At 42.0% G+C, this 7,146-nt stretch overlaps 1 pseudogene; it reads right to left on the bottom strand.

The window, feature by feature from the left end:
• Positions 1 to 504: 504 nt before the first annotated feature.
• Positions 505 to 975, bottom strand: LOC138085173 (large ribosomal subunit protein uL23 pseudogene; annotated as a pseudogene).
• Positions 976 to 7,146: the final 6,171 nt, after the last annotated feature.

Genomic DNA, 7,146 nt, shown 5'->3' with positions numbered 1-7,146 from the left:
TCCCAACCCAGGGATTTAACTCACATTGCAGGTAGATTCTTTACCAGCTGACCCATAAGGGAAATCCAAGCATACTGGAATAGGTAGCCTATCCCTTTTCCAGCAGATCTTCCCGACCCAGGAATCGAACCGGGGTCTCCTTCATTGCAGGTGGATTCTTTACCAACTGACCTGATATGAGAATTGGATCATAAAGAATGCTGAGCACTGAAGAATTGATGCTTTTGAACTGTGGTGTTGGAGAAGGCTCTTGAGAGTCCCTTGGTCTGCAAGATCCAACCAGTCAATCCTAAAGGACATAACTGAGCTGCTGAAGTGAACTGAATAGAGGTATAAGAACTTATTGTAATCTAATCTGTCCACCTTTATGTATGTTGAAAATTTTCCATAAAAATATGCATTAATGAACATATTTCCATGTCAATATATGGAAATATACTTCATGCTTTCCTTTTTTTTAATAGTGAAAACTTTTATATTTGGAATTAGCCAGATAGACTCAGTTTAGATGATCCCGATTTTGTTGGCAACATTCAAAGCATCATAGTCAGGAGCCAGTTGAACATATGCCTTCTTCTCTCCATCAGGCCTGATCAGGAGTTGACCTTAGCCACATCAATATCATAGAACTTCTTCACAGCCTGTGTAATTTGGTGCTTGTCAGCCTTGACATCCACAACGAATACCAGTGTGTTGTAGTCTTCTATTTTCCTCATGGCTGACTCGGTGGTGAGGGGGAATCTGATGATGACATGGCGGTCAAGTTTGTTTCTCCTAGGGGCACTCTTCCGAAGATATTTGGGCTGCCTCCTGAGCCACAGTGTTTGGCTGATGCCAGGAAGGAGGGTGACATCCGGATCTTCTTTTTTGGTGGATGTGGATGCCTTTGAACACTGCTTTCTTGGCCTTCAAAGCCTTTTCTTTGGCTTTGGCTTTAGCAGGGGCAGGGGCTTCCTTCTTTGCCTTTGCCACCATCTTCGTGAAAAAAGATTTCTGTATTTCATGCTTTTTAAGAGCTACATATACTTCCATACTTATATAAACAATTCCCTATTAGAGGATATTTGGATTGCTTTCAAAATATTTAATATTCTAAACAATGCTGCAGGAAATGTCTTTGTCTCTGCTCATCGTAAAGGAAATCAGTCCTGAATATTCATTGGAAGGACTGATGCTGAAGCTGAAACTCTAATACTCTGGCCACCTGATGCAAAGAACGGACTCATTTGAAAAGACCCTGATGCTGGGAAAGATTGAAGGCAGGAGGAGAAGGGGACGACAGAGGATGAGATGGTTGGATGGCATCACCGACTCAGTGGACATGAGTTTGAGTAAACTGCAAGAGTTGGTGATGGACAGGGAGGCCTGGCTTGCTGCAGTCCATGGGGTCGCAAAGAGTTGGACATGACTGAGCGGCTGAATTGAACCGAACTGAACTACCCAACTAGCCATTTCCTTAGAATAAATTTCTAGAAGTAAAAGTGTTAGGTCAAATGATGTGAATGTTTTAGATTTTTATATACATGGAGAGATTGTTTTCCAGGAAAATTCTTGCACTTACTTATTTTCCCACACTTACAATAAAATATTGGTCACTAGCAATCCTTTCCTTTTTTATAAAAAAAGCTTTATTGCCATATAATTTTATACCATCAAATTCACTCATTTCAAGAGTACAAGTCAATGACTTTTAGTACATTAGTTATAGTTATACAGCCATAACTCTATAAGTTATGCAACTATCACTCTGTAAGTTATAGTTAGGCAACCATCTCCACAAATTAATTTTAGAATATTTTTATCACCCCATAAAGAAACTTAGTGTCCATTTACTGTCAACCCTTAGTCATACTCCCAGCCCTATATGAACAGTAATCTACTTCTTATCTCTATAGATTTGCCTTTTTTGGACATTTCATGAAAGTGAAATTATATACAATATATGTTCCACCTAGCATGCTTTTAAAGTTCATCCATGTTGTACTGTGTGTCAATATTTTGCTCCTTTTTATTGCTGAATAGTATCCTATTATGAGGATATGCCATATTTTGTTTATGCATTCATCAGTTAATTAACAACTGAAATGCTGTTTCCACTTTTTGGCTATTGTAAATAAGGCTGCTATGAATATGCACATGCAAGTCTTTGTGTGGGCCTGTGTTGTCATTTCTCTGGGTAGATACCTAAGAGTAGAATTGATGTGTCATATGAAAATTCCATTGAACATTTTGGATAACTGACAAACTGTTTTCCAAAAGACCTGCACCATTTTACATTCTCACCAGAAGTGTAAGAAGATTCTGACTTCTCCACATTCTGACCAATGCTTGTCTTTTTTTTAAATAGCCATCCTAGTAGGTGTGAAATGGCAGCTTATTTTGGTTTTGATTTGGGACCATATTAATAATCCCAAGACAAAAATATAGGTGATTTTAATCATGTGGGATAAACCCTATGAAAGTGAAAGTCACTCAGTCGTGTCCAACTCTGCAACCCCATGGACTATACAGTCTATAGAATTCTCCAGGCCAGAACACTGGGGTGGATAGTCTTTCCCTTCTCCAGGGTATCTTCCCAACCCACGGATCAAATCCAGGTCTCCCGGACTACAGTCAGATTTTATACCAGCTGAGCTACAAGGGAAGCCCAAGAGTACTGGAGTGGGTAGCCTATCTCTTCTCCAGCGGATCTTCCTGACCCAGGAATCGAACCAGGGTCTCCTGCATTGCAGGCAGATTCTTTACCAACTGAGCTATCAGGGAAGCCCTGGGGTAAATCCTATAGCAACAGTAAAAACAACAACAGTCATCATTTTTACTGACCCATGACTCTGAACGTTATTCTCATTTAATCTTCCAAACCACCCTATGAGGCAGATACTACTTTTAAGATGAGTAAACGATTTCCAGATCAGGAAGCCCAAGGCTTTGGTAAAGATAAGCACAGACAGTTGTGTAGAACAAAGGAGGGGTCCTCATTTAGACTGTGGGGTTCAGGAAAGGAGCTTTGGAGGGGACAACCTCTCATTTGAAAACTGAGTTACACATAGGTGGCACCAGGCCTTGGTGAAGAAGGGCTGGCTTTCCAGGCATAGGAAAAGCAGGCACAAGGGCTCGTGAGTTGAGGGAGCTATTGTAGCCGTTTTCTCCCCTGTACCAGCATCCAGTTCCAGAATTCCCAGGACAAGCATCTGTCCCCTGTCAGCTCTACCTGTTTCTCCCCAAGACCCCTTTGTCATCTCGTAGACCAGACCCTGCAACCAAACTACCCTTTGAGAATAAGAGGTTACTCCAAATACTGCCCAGACCCTGGGAATGGATGGCCTGTCACACTCACAGGGTGGCCTGAGTAAGATCAGCATGTTCAGCTGCCAACACCAAAGCCAGACTGGAAGTCATGCATGTGTGTATGTGTGTGGGGTCTCCTTGGTAAGCCACACCCTACCCCAGCCCCAGAATCTCCACCTGGAGGTTTACTCCAGGGAATCAAAATTTCCCTTCTAAAATATAAACAACCCTTGCAAAGGGACACTTCAGCCCTTAACTCCTTAGGACAAATTATATGAGTTATTTTATAGAGAATAATGAGAAAGATGGAGAAGGAAATGGCAACCCACTCCAGTACTCTTGCCTGGAGAATCCCATGGAGGGAGGAGCCTGGTAGGCTACAGTCCATGGGGTCACAAAGAGTTGGACACGACTGAGCGACTTCACTTTCACTTTCACTTTCAATGAGAAAGATACCTTCTCTCTTTCAACAAACGTTCATGGAGCAGCTATTTTGTGCTAGCTCCTATGCTATCAACACTGGGCACCAGGATGTAAAGGAGATAAAGTCCCAGCCCTCACAGAGCTCACTCCTAATGAAGGAGTGTTTAAAGTTACTGTAACCATGTAACAAATTACCCCCAAATTCAGTGAAGTCATAATTTAATATGCTCGTGGATTTCCCAGGTCAGAAATTCAGACAGGGTCCAGAGTGGATGGCTCATCTCTGCTCTGCCATGCCTAGGGCTTCTGCTGGAAGCTCTCTATGTGTGGCGGTTGGCCCTGGCAGACTGAGTCCCTAACGGGCCAGAGGCTGAATATTTGAATGTAAAGGGAAGAAGAGTGCCTTGAGGATGAGACTCTGAAAAGGACTGTGGCGCTATAATAACAGCTCATGTTTCTTTTTAATACTTTGATTTATGTAAGTATTTATTTTTGGCTGTATTGTCTTTGTTGCTGTGCAGGCTGCTGTCTAGTTGAGGTAAGCAGGCATCTCATTTCAGGGGCTTCTCTTGTTGCAGAGCACGGGCTCTAGGGCACATACTCCAGTGACTGAGGCACGTGGGCCCAGTAGCTGTGGCTCTCAGCCTCTAGAGCACAGGCTCCATGGTTGTGGTGCAGGTACACAGGATTACTTGCTCTCTGGCATGTGGGATCCTCTCAGACCGGAGATGGAACCCAGGTCTCCTGCATTGACAGGCAGATTCTTTACCACTGAGCCACCAGGGAAACCCCTCAGCTCATGTTTATTAAGTGCTTATGTGCCAAATATAGGGAAGACATGCCATGCAACCCAAGAAACTGGGTGAAAATGGAGCTCCAATAAAATTTTTTTTAATTACTCAAATAATTTTTTTAATTATGTGTTTTCTTTTCATAAAGAGGAGCATACTATTTTTTGCTTCAACTTGCTGTTTTACATGTCAGTATATCAGGGACATCTTTACATGTTACATTCAGAACTATACTTTTCTCTTTAAAGACTCTAGAATCTTTCATAATAAGGATTCTATCATAGGTAATTTAATTAATCCCCTATTGAAGGAGAAAATTAAGGTTAATTTTTCTTGACACGTTTGTAGGATAAATCCTAGATGTATTATTACTGGATGAAAGGATATGCAAATTTAAATTTTTAGTAGGTATTGCCAGATTATTTCCTAAGGAGGCCATAAGATTTACACTCTCTACCAACAGTATTAGTAAATAAGACCACATGTTTCCCTACACCCAACAACATCCCTCATCACAAATGGGTTAGGTATACCTTTTCATATGCTTTTTGGCCACTTGTATTTTATGCTCGGACACCTGCATGTCTATATCTGTCAAGCTGGTGTCTTCATTTGTAAAAATGGGATTGTAGACAGATGGGAATCCCAAGCATGAAAATTACAAAATCAAGAATGAATGACCCCTCCTACACTGTTGGTGGGAATTACATTGGTACAGCCACTATGGAAAACAGCATGGAGATTCCTTGAAAAACCAAAAAAAAAAAAAAGGAGAGAGTTATCATATGAGTTAGCAATCCTACTCCCAGGCATATATCCAGAAAAGTCAGAAGCTCTAATTTGAAAAGATACACACACCCCAGTGTTCATAGCAGTACTATTTACAATAGCCAAGATATGGAAGCAACCTGAATGTCCTTCAGGTTGAATGAATGAATAAAGGAGATGTGATGTATATACAATGGAATATTACTCAGCCATAAAAATAATGAAATAATGCCATTTGCAGTGACCTGATCATACTAAGTAAAGTAAGTCAGACAGAGAAAAGCAAATATCATAGAAATCACTTACATGTGGAATCAAAAAATGATTAAAGTGAACTTATTTATAAAACAGAAATAGAGTCATAGACATAGAAAACAAACTTACGGCTACCAAACGGGACATGCAGAGAGGGATAAATTAGGAATTTGGCATTAACAGGTACACACTACTATGTGTAAAATAGATAAACGACAAGGACCTACATTATAGCACAGGGAACTACTTCTTGTACCTATATTGGTAAAGAATCTGAAAAAGAGTAACTGAATTACTTTGTTATATACCTGAAACATTGTAAATCTGTTTTCAATACTTCAATTGGAAAAAAGAAAAGAATGGGGCTTTCCTGATGGGCCTGTGGTTAAGAATCTGCCTTGCAATGCAATGGACACGGGTTTGTTCCCTGGTCCAGGAAGATCCCACGTGCTGAGGAGAAACTAACCCTGTGAGCCTCAATTACTGAGACTGCCTGATGCAACTACTGAAACCTGGGTGCCTAGAGCCTGTGCTACCCAACAAGAGAAGCCGCTGCAACGAGAAGCCTGCACCCCACGACGAAGAGTAACTCCACTCACTGAAACTAGAGAAAGCCTGCATGCAGCAATGAAGACCCAGAGTGCATCCAAAAAATAAAATTAAATAAATAAATCCGTAAAAAATAAAATGAAGGGCAATGCTTGTGCAGTTCCTGCCTTCTTACCTCCTACCCTGCAGATGAGAACCGCGCAAAAGATGGCTCCCTTTTTGAATAAAGCCCCTGGCCCTGAAGGGAGGACACTAGGGACTTCTACTGAGTGGCTTTTGAGCCTTATTTGTAACTCATTGGAAGCCCCCACTGATGGTAGCCAGTGACAAATAGCATCCACGTTCATCTCTAAGAAGATGACACAGCTTTCTGGGAGTTACCAGACACTACAAATCAAACACAAGAATCTCTGAGAGGCCTTGAGGAAGGCTCCAAAAGTGGGCCCACGCAGTCCCTCCTTGAAAGTGTATGTCCAAGAGGCTGAGTTACCCACTGGATGGAGGTTTTGCCCCCACTGCCATTTACTTTGCTGAATAATATTGCACCAGTGGCTCCCCAACTCTGAACACAGTTTCTTCACCTGGGGATAATAATAGTACTGACCCAATGGGATTGCTGCAGAATCTGGTGAATTCATGTGCCAGGCACCAGGCACGTAACTAGGTAGTTATTATTATTCTTACAGGTTTCTGACAGAAGGTTTCTAACCTCTCTGTAAGTAGCTCCAGCTTCCCTGGTAGCTCAGATGGTAAAGAATATGCCGGCAATGCAGGAAACCTGGGTTTGATCCTTAGGTCAGGAAGATCCTCTGGAGAAGGGAATGACTATCCACTCCAGTATTCTTGCCTGGAGAACCCCATGTACAGAGGAGCCTGGCGGACTACAGTCCATGGGGTCGCAAAGAGTCAGATAGGACCGAGCGACTCACACACACAGACGCACACACGCTCGCGTAGCTCTCTTACATTGCTGTCAGTGGGTAAATAAAATCCCTCTGTAGTCTAATCTCATCCCTCCTACTGCCGATTCAGCTCCTTCACTTGAGTTCTGTAGCTAGGGAAGATTATTTTT

This window comes from Capricornis sumatraensis, chromosome 9 (genome assembly GCF_032405125.1).
Source record: "Capricornis sumatraensis isolate serow.1 chromosome 9, serow.2, whole genome shotgun sequence".
NCBI lineage: Eukaryota > Metazoa > Chordata > Mammalia > Artiodactyla > Bovidae > Capricornis > Capricornis sumatraensis.
This window is presented reverse-complemented; position numbering and strand designations above follow the sequence as displayed.